Source organism: Rutidosis leptorrhynchoides, chromosome 5, assembly GCF_046630445.1.
Source record: "Rutidosis leptorrhynchoides isolate AG116_Rl617_1_P2 chromosome 5, CSIRO_AGI_Rlap_v1, whole genome shotgun sequence".
NCBI lineage: Eukaryota > Viridiplantae > Streptophyta > Magnoliopsida > Asterales > Asteraceae > Rutidosis > Rutidosis leptorrhynchoides.
The window spans coordinates 173,502,275-173,519,661 of NC_092337.1; positions in this window are offsets into that span (position 1 = coordinate 173,502,275).

The window sequence follows — 17,387 nt, forward strand, 5'->3', positions numbered from 1 at the left end:
TCGTCCGTTGGCCATGGTGTTCTAAACAAAAATTTTGACTCAAGTCAAAACCCAGTATTCAATATATAATAATACAGTATATGTAACCAACACGGAATCGACACATCACATGTTTATTAAGTAATGCAATCCAGGTACAAATACCACAGAATCATCATACAGTAACATAAATAGAACACCGTACAAGAATTAAATAACGCAAAGTTCCATTCGTTAATAATAAGTTGCATACATTCGCATAGTTTCGTACAATACATAAGTGAAACATAAAACTACAACCAGATTACATAATGAAATCTACTACAAAAGCCCTACGGTGAAGGTGGGTGTAGGATGTCCAATACGTGGGACATCTGGTCCTCGAGCTCAGTTACCCGAGCACGGAGGATCTCCACCTCCCTCATCAGTTCCTCGACAGAGGGGGATGGTGGGGCAGGCAGTGCAGTCGGTACGGGTGGTGCTGGTGGAGTTGGTGGTGCAGACGGCCCGGCTCCAGAAGTAGAGGCTGTGAAGCGGTAAGGCTTACGGATGAAGGGATCAGCAGGATACGGCACAAGCTGCTTTCGGGCGGTAACCCTACGACGCCGACCATATGCATCAGTGAATGCTCGACCTCCATTAATCCCTGGAATGACGGTACCATCGAAACGGTACCGCTTCTTCAGCGGGGTAGAGGGTGGCTGTACAGGTGCATCATCAGGGTCCTCCTCGTCGGAGTCATCGTCACTAGAGTCATCTGTGGATGAGTTGTCGGATGACGAGTCATCTGAATCATCTGGAGGTGGCTGCACGGGTGGCTGTACTGGCTCTCCTCGGGTGGCCATCATCTGTCGGTATCTAAAAGGCGGGATCGGTACCAAACATCCATCAGGAGCGCGTCGGCACCAATGATGATACTGATTACGGAATGGACCTTCCCCAAATTCTGCGAGAATCACAACACCACCGGGATGGTGCTGTGGCTCCTGAGGTACTGGGGCTAGTGGAGCTGGAATCTCCGGGAGGTCCTGGGCTCCGTCTGCAGTACCCACTGGGGCAGGCGCATGACTACTAGCTCCGGAGGACGAAGCACCTGGGTCACTAGAGTGTGTCACCGACGGGATCGGGGGATCGACAACAGCGGCAGGTGAAGTGCCTGAAGTGTCTGAATCGCTACCCAAAATGATAGCAGGTGGAATATCCGACATCTGAACAAGGAAAAATAAATTTTCCATGTCAGTAAGTCATAAAGCAAGCACGTATTAGGCCAAGTAACTACAACAGTCTAAATCATGTGTAACAGTAAGTGGCATGGCAATAATGACAAGTATCATGCAATCGAAAGCAGATAATGGCATGCAGTAGTGAAATCAAGTAGCATACGGCATATAGCAGTAAAAGTAAGTAGCAGCATGCAGTAAGTTCAGCGGAAACAAGTAAACTAGCAAGTTGTAGATTAGTCCTATTAGTGAATCCTACTCGGGTCGGTCTTAGACTCACTAATGCAACCTAATTCCCTACAACCAATGCTCTGATACCAAATGTGACGCCCCATACTAAATCAACATGTACGGACCATCAACAACAGGATCATTACAAGGTCAAACACTATATGCGTTTTCAAAACAAGTTTGCATTCATGATAAAAGGTGACATCATAACTAACATCGAATGTTTTACATCAAAAGTATGCTCCTATGAATAGAAGCAAGGATAATAGTATGTGACCCATAGGTCATTACAGATCATAGTTTCAAAAGTAATAATGTTTGAATGCAAGATAAAGTAGTTCATGCGGTGACATCTCTAGTAAAGCACAACGGAAGTCTATGAGGCATGACTAGTACACAGCGGAAGCAGCTAACCTTAAGCACCTGAGAAAAACATGCTTAAAAACGTCAACACAAAGGTTGGTGAGCTATAGTTTAAGTATAACAGTATGTAAGGTAGGCCACGAGATTTCAGTGCTACAAAGAGCGTTTCAAAACAGTATGATAAAGTATATGTTTAACCGTGGGCACTTGGTAACTAACTTAATGTTTATAACCCCCTGAAAGTACACTTGGCAAGTGCGTATGTTTACGAAGTATTAAACACCCGTTAAATGCTAGCGCTACTAGCCCGAGTGGGGATGTCAAACCCTATGGATCCATATCTAAGATTCGCATTCACTGGTTCAAATACCAATGACTAAACGTTACCGAGCTAATGGGAATGTTTATGCCGTTATATAACCCACACATATATAAGTTTAAGTACTCGTGCCTAGTATGTAAAAAATAAAACACGCATGTATTCTCAGTCCCAAAATAGTTAAAGTAAAAAGGGATGCTATAACTCACAGTGGTAAAGTAGTGGTAAAGTCCAGTCGGGAAGTAAGCAAGTACGTAGGTCCGGAAAGTCCTCAACCTAAGTCAAATAGTACTAAGTCAGTAAATCGTCCCAATAGGTTTAAGTGTATGTAAATTAGGTCTTAAGGGTCATCATCATTCATCATCAAACAAAAGGTGTAAAGTAAGTTTTGTTCATGAAAAGAGTTTAAAACAAAGGCTGACTTCGATCAGTCACCACGGCCTCTATACCTGCTGAAATAAGGTGAGACCAGTGGACATTGCTCCGTGTATGAGTCCTTTAGTTGTAGTAAAAATTCTAGAAGCAAACTCGTCTTTATTTGACCGTGGCAACGGTTTAAGTGCGAGTAGGTCAGAATTTTTTAGCACAACGTTAAAAGGACATAGTGACGTTCGGAGGGCCATAGATCCTAAACCGTAACTTGGATTAAGACGAGTCTTAAACGAAAAATTATCTACTCGAACAGAGCTAACTGAAAATAAACTTTATAGTAGCCCAGGTATTCGTGTCTATTCCAGAAAATTGTAAACAGTAGGTTCCGGTGGGTTCTTGGTGCTCGATGCTTATTACGGTTCTCATCCTTGATGCATATAGCTTCAAGTGTACAACTCGTTGATGTGTTTACATCATATTAACCAAGGTTTGACCATAATAACACTTGTGTAAGTCTAAGACATGTAGCACAACTCAATTAAGTGTTGCAAGTGTTTTGATGAACCAAATTTACATCAAAGTCTTAAATTTAACACATACATGAACTATAAAAGTAATATTGAACTACAAACTTGAAAGTAAACTAACTAATCAAGATATTAAGTTGTAGAACATAGTTCTTAGTTAGATCTTGAAGATCCAAGACTCAAAAGTCTAGATCTAAAGTTATTAAGTTAAACCTTAAGTAATAACACTTGAATCTTTACTTTAATGAAACCATAAGCTACAAAACTTAGATTATCATATTGTAAAGTGTATGTAAGCTCATAAGCTCTTGATTATGACAATATTAGAAGACCATAAGCTATATAAACTTAGATCTTACATAAGTATATGAAGTTATAACTAAAGAATTACACTTCCATGTTCTTGAACTTTCAAGATAACTTTTGTTCAAGAAAAATGATATCAAAGTTAACTAGTAACACTTGACCAACAACAACCAAAAATCACGAATTAAGGATGCTAGGAAATGAAGAAACAAACTAATTTAAACAAGTAACAAGTCATGGTTGTTCATACTTTAAAGATTCAAGCCAAAATCTTGATCTTTAAGAAATTAAACTTTAAGTTTACAAACATGAATTCAAGTAATGATTTACAACACATGAACTTACAATCTTTTAAAACAACAATAAATGTAGAACATAACTAGTAAGTTAGGTTCTTGTGTGTTCTTGTAAATACAAGATAATATGGAGAATCTAACTAGAAAGTTTCATTCTTGTACTAGTATGTAACAACTAACAAAGACAAGTAACAAAGTAACAACAATGAACAAGTGATAAAACAAACAAATGATGATGATATGGGAGTATAGGTTTACGGTTTTAAGGAAGAACAAGAAGAGAAAAGAAGTCTTGTTACTTACAAGAATGGATAGAAAAAGGAGAGAAAATAAGATGCAAGTTTGAAGTGTGTGTTTGGAATGAGAGAATGCTAGTAATAAGTTAACAAAATTTGAAAGCAAAAACCACTCCCCCATGATACAAAAGCCGACGGTTTTGGGTGAAGAAAGGGGGAAGGAAAAACCCACAAGTCACTTGCATGTAATTGTCTTAAAAGTTGGTTATTAGGGGTGTTTTCATGGGGATAAGGTGCAAGTAAGTGGTAACTAGATTCCATGAGTACTTAATCAATCTAGTTAAGTTTGAAAGTAATACTTGCATAACAACATGGGCTAACTAGTCCATTAAAGAAGTAGGGTGGGCTTCTAAGCCCACTAATCACTAATAAAAGCCCAAGTTCCATTAATTAACAAATTAATCCAATAAAGCCCAAGTAATTAACTAGTAACCATAGTTAATTAAAATGATTAATAAAACTTAATCATGAATGTAAATAATATTCTAAAAATATTATTCGTGTAAAGTTCGTGTGTCACAAAGATGTGTCGGGCATTTAAAAGTCATGTATGGTAACAAGTAAATGTATAACAATACATTCGTTTAATCATAAGTATTAATAATAAATATTAAAAAGTAAACGTTGGAAAATCCAGGGTCGTTACATTACCCACCTGTTAAAGAAAATTTCGTCCCGAAATTTTAAGGTGAGGTAGATGGAGGAGTCGGGAAAAGGTGTGGATACTTCTGCATCATTTGATCCTCTCACTCCTAGGTAAACTCAGGTCCTCGTTTGGCATTCCATCATACTCGAACGATTGGAATCTTGTTGCGTTTCAAAGTTTTGACCTCACGGTCCATAATTTCAACAGGTTCTTCCACGAAGTGGAGTTTGTCGTCAATCGTAAGTTCCTCCAGTGGTATGATAAGTTCGGGTGCAGCAAGACACTTCTTCAAGTTTGACACGTGGAAGGTAGGATGAACTGAGCTCAATTGTGTTGGAAGATCCAAACGGTAAGCAACGGGTCCAACACGTTCCAAAATTTCGAAAGGATCAAAGTATCGCGGATTTAACTTTCCACGTTTTCCAAAACGGATCACACCTTTCCAAGGTGCAACCTTCAACATTACACGGTCACCCACATTGAATTCAAAGTCCTTACGTTTATGGTCTGCATAACTCTTTTGACGATCGCAGACAGTCTTAAGTCTAGCTTGAATTTGAGCAATCTTCTCCGTTGTTTCATGGACTACCTCGGGTCCAGTGATTTGCTTTTCGCCTACGTCAGCCCAACAAATAGGAGATCGGCACTTGCGGCCATACAACACTTCAAAAGGTGCGGCATTAATGCTCGAGTGATAGCTGTTGTTGTAAGAAAATTCGGAGAGTGGCAAATGCCTTTCCCAGGCCTTTTCGAAATCAATGACACATGCATGCAACATGTCTTCCAAGGTCTGAATCGTTCGTTCACTTTGCCCGTCGGTCTGTGGATGATATGCAGTACTCATATCGAGTCGAGTTCCCATGGCTTCTTGCAAAGAACGCCAAAATATAGAAGCAAAACGGGGATCGCGATCTGAGATGATTGATAAAGGTACACCATGACGAGATACAACCTCTTTGATGTATAGTTAAGCGAGTCTCTCCATCGTATCCGTTTCCTTCATAGCTAGGAAGTGTGCAGATTTGGTAAGATGGTCAACGATAACCCAGATGGTATCGTATCCGCCCACCGTCTTTGGTAGCTTGGTTATGAAATCCATTGTGATCCTTTCCCACTTCCATTGTGGGATTTCTGGTTGTTGAAGCAATCCAGAGGGCCTCTGATGCTCGGCCTTAACTTTTGAGCAAGTCAAACACTTACCAACATAAGTTGCAACGTCCTTCTTAAGATTCGGCCACCAATACTGTTCTTTAAGATCGTGGTACATTTTACCCGCTCCAGGATTAATCGAATATCTCGATTTGTGGGCTTCATCTAGTATCTCAATTTCAATGCTTTCATTAATGATTGGTTTTAAAACATAGTTAGGCCCTTTGGAAAGAGTTCAACCATAAAGAACACCATGGCCAAGTCAGGTTGACTTCCATGAACACGTTCGGTTATACTAACGGTCCAATCCTTTATGTGTCTAAACAAACAGTTCCTTAATTAACTAAGAATCCCTCAAGCGGGGTGCAATGCTTGATACCGCGTTATGGTGCAGTGTATTAATCAACACTGACCGGGTTCCATGGCCTTACTTAGCAAAGGTACATCTTACAACAACCGATGTGCTTCAGCATGCACGTACGAAGTTTATATGCTTGGTGACTACACTAGCATAGTCTAGGTCCGATAATGTACTAAGGGTCTTGTCAGATGTTTCACTACAAAAGAGTCCTCAGTTGGAGTCCAAAACTCGATAGAATTACTACAACCGGTGTGCCTCAGTCGATCTTATATTGTATCCAAAAGACTTTTCTTACCAAGGGGTGACACAGATAGTGTACTCTGAATCGGGGTTCGCGACTTCCCAATAACAGAGCCAATAACTACGTTCTATTAGTTGGAAAAGCGATTGAGTTTAAAGCATAATCGGAAAGCATTTCGACAACATACATAAATCATAACATTATTTCGGCATTATAACTGCTTACATCATAGCATACACTAAAGATAACTACTCACAAATCATGGCAACAATATCACAGAACATAACGATAGAAGACATTATATAAAGACAAAGGATAGAAGTACCAGTAGATTAAACGAGTTCCGAATACAAAAGTGACAACTTCAAACTCTAGACAGCTCCTAATACAATCTTCGGCGCTTTTATCCGTGTACTAGGTTTTCCGCACGGAGTCGAAGACCTTGAAAGTATGACTAATATTGTACGAGAGAGAAAGAAGTGAATTGAAGTGTGTGTTGGAATGAATGACAAAGACCCTTTAAATAAGCTAAAATTTTGCCTGCAAACGGCTAGCAGGCCGTTTGCATGGGCCGTTTGCCAGGGCAAGCCGTTTGCAGGGGCCATTTGTCTGACCCATTTAGCAGTCTGTTTTTTAGCTAGGAAGGCCGTTTGGCTTGCCTGGTTCCCTGGATCGTAAATTGATTTCTTGTCTTTCACCGTTTTAGCTCTAAAGTCTTCGTTTTAGCTCCGATTCTCTTGATTCTTTTTGCACCGTCTTCATAATTACTTATTATTCAATTCTAACCGACGAAGTGGGTATTTTTTCAAAAAAGTTTGAATCTTTCTTGTTTTTGGCCTTTAATACCGGGGTGAAAACGTGACTTTTTAGCCGATATCAACAACTTCGGGGCATCTATAATTCATGAAACCTGTTTCAACATGGTTAGAATAGTTGCCCTCTTCACATCCAAAAGATTTTTGGTCTCTAGGATGTTAATCTTGCTTAATCTCTCCTAATGATGTCTTAATGACACTCTAGCTTGTGGTTAATGTTAAACACATAAGTGATGCGAAATATCCTTTTGAAAGTCATCCTTTTTAAATCTAAATAAATGTATACATGATTAGGATGGTCATTAAAGTCCCAACTAAAGAGATGCTCTCCACTTGATTAACCACTAAGCATTACTTACATGCTTAAATATGTAATTAGTGTAACTTCCTAGAAGTCTACATGTAAAACAAATGGGTCTTATTTGAAGGGTTGCAAGTGACCAATGAATGCATATACTTTCAAACAAATGTTGACAAAAGCCTTGAAGACTTGTGATATGAACTTTGAAAGCTTGTTATTTGTCAAAGGATCAAAATTCTACATTTGCCATAAAGAGAAATCAATGACACACTAGAAGGACAATGAGGCTTTCCTCTTTTAAGCTAATGTCAACTTCCAAAAATATATCCAAGATAAAAGGGGTAATGCATGTCTTTTCAGATGTTTTTGGCTTCTAATTGCAGTAATCCAATAAGGGAAAGTGACAAAATTAAAGGTCTCAAACGGCTACAAATTCAGAGGTTCGAAGCCTGCACGGTCGATCCACGGTTGACTGTGAGGTGAGCCGCACATAGCCAGTTTTAAATTTCTCTTGCCTATAAAATCCAATCCTTGGAGCATTTGAAAACTCACCTCTTGCACTTACATTTTCATACAGTTACTGATATCATTCAAATATTATTGTAATCTATTTAGAGTGATTCTAGCAAGAGTGATTGTAAACTTAATTGTGAGTTACTTGTAAACTATCTTCTTAAGTTACTTGTAAACTATCTTCGTAAAGGGATCTAGAAGCTAGTTAAGGTTTCACTAAGTTGGAGCATTACGATCTTGTGGTAAGAGCATTTGGTGATTGTGAATTCTTCAAAGGGACGGCTTATCGAGGAGCTAGTGTTGTATCCGAACACTCCACCGAGTTTGGACTATCGAGGTGAAACAAACTCTCAATTCATTAGAATTGAGGAGTGGATTAAGGAATATTAGTTAACATCTTTCCGAACCACTATAAATCTCTGTGTTTGTTCTCTTATCCCTTATCTTTTTTGTTTACATCACTTGTGAACAAACTAAATCAAATCTCACTATAGTTATCTCAAGTTCTAAATCAAAAAACTTTATAAAAATTAACTAAGTAATTATTCACCCCCTAGTTACTTACATACTGCATTCTACATCGTGGATTAATACCATTCTCTTACAACGTATGCATATGTTGTTGGTTTGTTGGTGGATGCCATTGCGTGTTGTTGTTAATAAGGGCATTAGACAGAAGTTCATTGGGTTTGTGGTTCAAGGTATAAGGTAATACATTCTGTTTTTACACATATGTTAATCGTTATTCAAACATCATGCAATAAATTTAAAATTGAGTAATATGCAGTACGAATAATGGATACAAAAGTTTAATTATCAATGTTGTAGCATGAGAATGACTTACATTTGACTTAAACTTTGAACAATGGATGACCAAAGTTTGTAACTTTTTGTGGTCTATTGTAATTTACAGTATGAAGTACGATAGTTTTAACATGAACAGACTTCATTTGGAGATGCTTATTTCGATTTACTAATATGATGACCGTTAATTATGATATGAATTTGAAAGTTTGTACCTTTTTGTGGTCTATTATAATTTATAGTATGATATGAAGTATCATAGTTTGTATCTTTTTGTGATATGAGATATGGGTATATGGTTTGTAGGTGTTCCATGGAAAGAGAAAGAACATAGAATCTGTTTTAGCAACATTTGCAGAACCTTTCAAAAGGCAATTTGAGAGGTATAACGAGATACGTTGTAATTACAATAACGCAATCTCTAGTCAAGTCATGCCATAAATAATTTGTAGGTGATCCATGTAAAAAGGAAGAACATAGAATTTTTCTATAAGGTTTGTAGGTATTCCATATTGTAGTTGGTTATGTGGTACATTATTACTTAACTGTTTAAGTACATTATTACTTAACTGTTTTAGTCCTTATAATTAAGCTATATATGGCATTTAACTCATTTACATAAAATAGGCCGGTCCAATTATGTTTATATTTGTAACCAAATCAGTATATGTAGAGGCTTTAACTACAAGGTCAAAAGGGGTCGAAGGAGGCCTAATACTTTACAACATATTAACTGCAGGGGTTTGTATAAAATTTCATAAAACTATTTAGCAGCGGAAGCATGTACAACAATTTTTAAACCTTTCAAAAACTCCCTACCAAGGATCCAATTGCATGTTGTTAAGAAAACTAAATAATAAATTGTGAGTTTAAAGACTACAACCTTTGAAGACTTTGAACTTGAGAAGTTATGGATGCTAAGAATATAGGAGCCAAAGTAGTCTTCCTCTATCGGTAATCCACACGAAAGCAAACTCCAATATCAACCGGATGCTAGTCCTTCCCAACTCTTGAAAACTTAATTTTAACTACTAACTCTTTTACTTACTAAAAGACTTTCTTAGAAGTTATTTTCATGAGAGATAATGAAAGCACATGGAAGCCTTTCTTTTCAATTGTGTATCTCCGTATGTATTGCAAATGTATGTTCTCATACATTTTAAAGAAACACAAACAAGTCATAAAAGGTAATGCTTAATCATATCACTTTAATCATTTAATCATGAAAGGTAATGCTTCATCATTTCTCTTTTACTTTTCTCCCACTAATATAGTGCAAGGTTATCATAAATTCCACTATAATTCTATAACATAGTTATACAATGTATACTTTTGTAGTGCCCCGTCCAAATCCATATGAACGAGAACATTACATTTGATTACATCGCGAGGTACTTGACCTCTATATAATACATTTTACAAACATTGCATTCGTTTTTAAAAGACAACCTTTCATTTCATCGAAAGTTGACTGGTATGCATACCATTTCATAATATCCAAACTATAAATGACCTAATCCGTCATTTACTTAATAATAATCTCTAATGAACTTCAACGACTCGAATGCAACGTCTTTTGAAATATGTCATGAATGACTCCAAGTAATATCCTTAAAATGAGCTAATGCACAGCGGAAGATTTCTTTCAAACCTGAGAATAAACATGCTTTAAAGGGTCAACCAAAAGGTTGGTGAGTTCATTAGTTTATCATAATCATTCATTTCCATCATTTTAATAGACCACAAGATTTCATTTATCCATTTCTCATAATCTGCATGCATGCATTTAAGTTCAATTATAGGGTGAACACCTGGTAACCGACATTAACTAGATGCATATAAGAATATCCCCTATCATTCCGGGAAATCCATCGGACATGATATAAAACAACATCGAAGTACTAAAGCATCCGCAACAATTAGTAGACTGGTTTACTAATTCTTCGGATGGGGTTCGTCGGGCCCATAGATCTATCTTTAGGATTCGCGTCAATTAGCAGATCGGTTTACTAATTCTTAGGTTACCAAGCAAAAGGGGCATATTCGGCTTCGATCATTCACCCATATAAAGTAGTTTCAATTACTTGTGTCTATTTCGTAAAACAGTTATAAAAGTTGCGCATGTATTCTCAGCCCAAAAATATAAAGGGTAAAAAGGCAAATGAAACTCAAGCATATAATTATAGTAAAACAGTTAATAAAACATTTGCATGTATTCTCAACCCCAAAAATGTAAAGCGTAAAAGGGGAGCAAATGAAACTCACCTTACTGTAAATTGTAGTAAAAATACATATGACAATATTTAACAACTGAACAATGCAGGGTTGGCCTTGGATTCACGAACCTATATTATTCATATATATATTAACACATATTCTTGTAATCGAATAAACCTATATTTTATTATTAGTGATGTAGTTGTTATATTTGATAATTTATAAATATCATTATTTATTTATATATTTTCATTCGATCCATAATAATATTAATATAGTTAAGTTTTGTATATTAAATATATCTTCATATAAAATATTCAATTTTTATACTTATAACCTTGACCATGCCTTTTAAACTTTTATTTTCATAATTAAAATTATTTTTAATAATAATAATATAGATATTACTGATAACAATAAAAATGATAGTTTTTAAGGATTACAAAAAGATAAGTTTAGTAAAAATATGATAATAACTTTTAATAGTAACAATACTAATAATGAAAATTTCATATTAATATTATAAATGATAATACTTATAACAATAATAATAATAAAAATACTTATGTTAGTAATAAAACAATAAGGATTATAATTTAAATGGTAATAATATTAGTAATAACATTTAATAAAAATCATTTTTGTGACTATAACTTTAATAATAATATATGAAAATTTCTATCCTAATCCTTATATTAGTAATAATAATACCATTAATTATAATATTAATACACATAACAATAATAATAATAATAATAATAATAATAATAATAATAATAATAATAACAATAATAATAATGGAAATGGAAAAAGAATATATACCCTCTAAAAAGAAAATATGCTCCAAACGGGACTCGAACCCTAGACCTCCCGTTCACCCGACATAATCCTTAACCATTGCTCTGTTGCGTTTTATCTGTCTAAATCTCAACCCGAATTTATTTAACTTACTCTTATGTTTTCCCTTCTTCTTCTTTTTCTAAAAAAAAATGCCCGAGCCCAGGTTCGAACCTCCGACCTCTCGTGTACCCATTTCTTTCCTAAACCACTGCACCGCTCATTACTTTTTGTTATAATTTGCGTGTTTAATTATTTAATATACACGAACTATGATCATCTTTCTCATATCTTCATCAATATCATAATCATACCCATTATCATTTTCATTATTTCATGCATCATCATTATCTCTAATCGAAAATCATGTATCACCTTTCAACGATGAGTTTGATTCTCGTGACCTAACCAAAAATAATACATGGTCCACTTCCTATCAAGCCCAAATAGAAAACCCCTATAAGAATGCTACAGTCCAGCTTGAATTGTTCATGGCCCAAAAACAATTACGTTGTAATTGGCTCCAATCGGTGGTTGAGCAGGCAACAAATTAAAAACACTACTATTATGTCATAATATATAACAAGTGGGAGACACATGTGGGGTTCATTTGAAAACAACACTCACTTCATTTCTTTATTTATTACCACAACAGGACGTCTATATGTATATAAATATAACTTGGAGCAAAAAGTCGCTTACAGTGTTTTTATTTGATGGTGTTCTAAGTGTCGACCGAAAGAAGGAAAAGAAATAGTCATAACAGCTGAAACAGCGGAGGTGTTGTGGTGGTTGTATGCGTGTTTTGGTGTGATGGTTGTAATGAACAAGTGGTGGTAGTCTTTGGTTGTTTGCTTCCGGTTTCAAAACAAATAAAAAATATAGCGGTATAGAGATGTGAGAAAGAAGGTAACTGTGATGGGTCTTGAAGGTGGCGGAGACGGTTGTGAAGATTTAGCTGGAACTTAACAGTCGACAAAAAATATAATCGTAGCATTAGAAAGGAATAGTGGATTGTTCGAAAGTGTGAGTGTGGGTTTCATGGTGTTCGTTGACATGAAACAGAAAAAAAATATATCATACGGGTTAACAGTTTGAAATGGTGTGGTGAAAAGAAGTAACAACAATAATAAAAAGAATGTTGGGTTTTGGAGCAAAAGGATCACGAATAGGGATAGTATAAAATGATCGTAGTAGTAGCATGTATTGCAACGAGCAGTTAGTGTTTAAATGGGTTTATGATGGTTTGTGATTGTTGAAAGTGGTGGTCATAGGTTGTTCACGATGATGGGTTGTGGTTGTTCGAATACTGAAATAGAAATAGGTACATGGTCTGTGTATTGGTGTGTGTTCGAGATGAGGTGGTCGTTGGTGGTTCATCGGTTGTGAGGTGGCGGTGTAGTTTGGAAGGAGAAAGATTGAGGTTTTTATGTATATATATTATCTATATATTTATATGTATACATACATATATATATATATATATATATATATATATATATATATATATATATATATATATATATATATATATATATATATATATATATATATATATATAGTGTTTATGAATTGAAATATCAAAGAAGTAAAACAGAAAATCAGATAGAATAGAAGTAAAGAGATGATACTCGTGGATGATTCTCTGCAGTTATATGTATATATAATATACATCACATGGGTGATGAAGAAAGAAAACAAACACAAAATAAATTTAAATATAATATAGTATATCCTAAAAGAATTCACATGGCTCTGAACGAACCAATCAATTATCAATTTAGAATAGTTAGATGGATTATTCTACCGACAGTTTTCACGGACTGTGTTATATCGTGCCCATTGCTAAACAGTTAAAATATAAAAGTGTTCCTAAAAATCCCAAACTTTTAGATTAAATATAATTAATTATTTCACTCATTAACTGTTTGAAACCTGATCAAAAAGGTTCAATAATTATTTATTTTCTGTTCCAATTTATATGCACGGAGTGCTAATATTTAATCTTAAAAAGGTAAAAATATTTTTGACAAACCTAAAATCTTCGTAATCAATTTACAGTCAAACTTTTATTTCAATCCTTCATCAATATGTACAATATCTATATTAAAACTAACAAAACGTCAACCGGGTGTCACTGATGTTTACTAATTAGGCTCGAAATCAATTATTTTTAATATATTCTTTTTCTATATGTAAACAGTTTTAAATAGTAAGTTTTATTACACAAATGAATATATTAATTATATATGTTAAGTAATTAAATTTAATATAACAATATATATATACAAGTAATATATATATATATATATATATATATATATATATATATATATATATATATATATATATATATATATATATAACAATAGTTTATTAATTTAATTCAAGTTATTATATATATATATATATATATATATATATATATATATATATATATATATATATATATATATATATATATATATACATGTACATATATTTATATATACACATATATTTACAACCAATGGTTAGTGAATCGTCGGAAATGGTCGAAGGTCAATTGAATTCATGTTACAGTTCAAAAATTTTGAGACTCAATCTTACAGACTTTGCTTATCGTGTCGAAAATATATAAAGATTAGAGTTTAAGTTTACCTGGAAATTTCCGGGTCATCACAGTACCTACCCGTTAAAGAAATTTCGTCCCCGAAATTTGATAGAGGTCGTCATGGATAACAATAAGAATGTTTTTATGACAAATATGAGTTGATAAATAGGGTTTTATCATCATTGAGCATTATGGATAAAACCATTTGATTTTTGTGAAGCGTACAAGTGAAGCTATCACCAAAGAGTGAAATGAGTAGGTATAGATTCGTCATATCTTTTGACGTAGATAGGATTGATTTCCAAGTTCAAGAGATTTGGAGAAAATCTTCGTAATAAGATTTGATTCTTCGGTAATCAAGGGAATTAGGATCCGCTTTAAATGCGATCATCTGTTTTGATTGCTCTGTCGGATATTTTACTATAAATCCACTTCTTCCATTCCATTACTTTTATCACTCCTATACTCAATTCCCAAATTCTAAGATTGTGAAAATGCTTAATTCAGTTTTGATCCTTGTCCTTATCCTGACTATCGCCACAATCATTCTCCTTTTTCAACTTCCACTAGATGAATCTGCTTTCTTCTACTTCTCCCTTGGGGTTATAGTGTTTTTAATTCTCTCGTGTCTTTATGTTGCGATAAACATTGATATACACGGTTTGTTATTTATATGTTGTTATCGGGCTTTATATTTTTCCCTTATACTTTGGAGTCCTTGCTTCTATTTTCTATAATCATTCTCATCCACAGTTAATACTCTCTTTTATTTACTGCGGTTTATACCCCAATTTCTATTTTGGAGTTTTGTCCCTTCGTTTCTTCTTCTTGCGATTACGCATCGCTTGTAATGGTCCAGAATTCGTAAGTATGGATTTCGAAATGAACATAGTTAATATTCTAAGTAGGGAATCATAATGGCACGATCTTGATTTGTCAAATTACCAGAATATCCGGAAAGATAGAACTATCAAGAAAATATTTTCTTGATATGTTTAGAGATTTAATAGAATGTAAGAGTCGTGTAACATAGCACATGATGATGGTACTGTGAATCATCACATTCCATTAGAAACTCAGCATGAATTACTGTAATATAATCACATTGATCAAGTGTCATTATATTATACTAACTCATGCTTCAGTTCCCAACACTACTTCAAAAACATTCACAATTAAACTCGAATTTTAAAGAAATTTAGAAACTAAAGTAGTTTCCTTTATGACGTAATATAGATAGCACGAAGAAATAAATAATTTCGGACGAGAATATTTATGAAAATATCCTCTGAAATATCGAAGATATTTATGATGATATTTTGGAATTTCTAAGTTCGATGGTTGATGAAGAAAGATTTTCCGCAAGATTTTAACATGAGTACGGAGCTAGATATTCGTTGAAGGTTTCACCGGATCCAGAATTTCCTGGTTTCTTTGAATATATGGTATGGTCCTTGTATTTGGTCTTGGTCTCCTTCCTGGTTTGCTCAATCTGTTTTTCAATACCAAATTTTCTATCGAGCGTTCCTAACACTCCTTTCTTTATCATCAAACTTTTGGCCGTTTAGACAATCTACAATTTTTCTGTTTCCTCTGCATTTAATGCTACGATATCCGAATCATCGGTTATCAATCCGAGGTGATTTCAGGAGAATTGTGTTTTTAGATCATTAAACGCTGATGGTAATATGGTGAAATATAAAAGGTTCCCCGGTAACAATAAAAGAGCATACATATATATCAAGGTTATAATAAGGTTGTTTCAAACGAAAAGTCAAAGTTGACTTGCTGGAGCTGTGACAAAATTGGCTAATTTGGAAAGAGATTGAAAAGTTATTTTCGGTAATAATAACGCTTAAGGAAATTAGCACAGCTCGCGTTAAACATTTACTCAGTTTCCGAGAGATTTCAGGTGCATAACTATACGCATCAATCTTTTCTTCCGTAGACGAAGTGCGGTTGGTTCATCCTCCCGATTGAGGTGTTTTCAAGAATTACGAAAGGTTTGAACGCAAATTGTAATCGTCAATATACAAATGAGTTTTAAGATGAAATCAAGTGACAAACTTGAAGAAATATTTAACTGTATTAGATGTAATTTATTTACAATCTTTCAAGTCAAAATGTGTTGTATTTAATATTTCCTATTCTTTTAATACTTTTTAATTGTCCATAATAGTAGTCCAATAGTCCAATAGTTCAATAGTTCCACCAGAACTAGTATATTTTAAGGAAATAGTAATATAGAAACAGTTAGCTAGGAACAGTTAGCTAGGATTTGGTTAATATAATTTTAAAGTTTTACGTAGTTAATTTATTGGTTACTAATCAAAATTTTTTTTTTTTATTATTTTCTTCATTATGTCACTTGTCAAATCTTGACTTGGATTCTGATCGATCAAAATCCGAATATGAAATTGAACTTGGACGAAAATAGTTGTTCTTTGGTGAACGTATACGTATATGTTTGAATTTGAGCAGTGTTGTTACTGACTGCTGAATCTAAATTGAAGAATGTACAATGTAACTTATTAATGTGAAATCTAAATATTCCTCGGGTATTACTTACCCGTTAAAATATTTTCATCATTAACAGTTTGTACGAAAGAATTTTTAATCACAATCTTTATAAAAATATATATACATATATATTTTCTTCAGATGTAAATATGGATTTAATGAGTCAATATAATATTAGACTCATTTGATTTTCGGTTTGAGCTAGAATAAGTAATCTCAAAAACTATTAGGATTCATATATTCTTCGCAGAATATTAATGAAGTTATGGATCAATACTTCATCGTTAACTATTAGGATCCACATATTCTTCGCAGAATATTAATGAAGTTATGGATCAATACTTTATCGTTCATTGCTGTTGGGACTTCTTGGTATCTATGGTGTGTATGATGTTGGTGTTCGTGGGACAGATTGTGAAATTGAGTCTTGGGATGCAGATGTTGTTGTTGGTGGTACTGTTGGTGCCGGTAATGTTGCTGA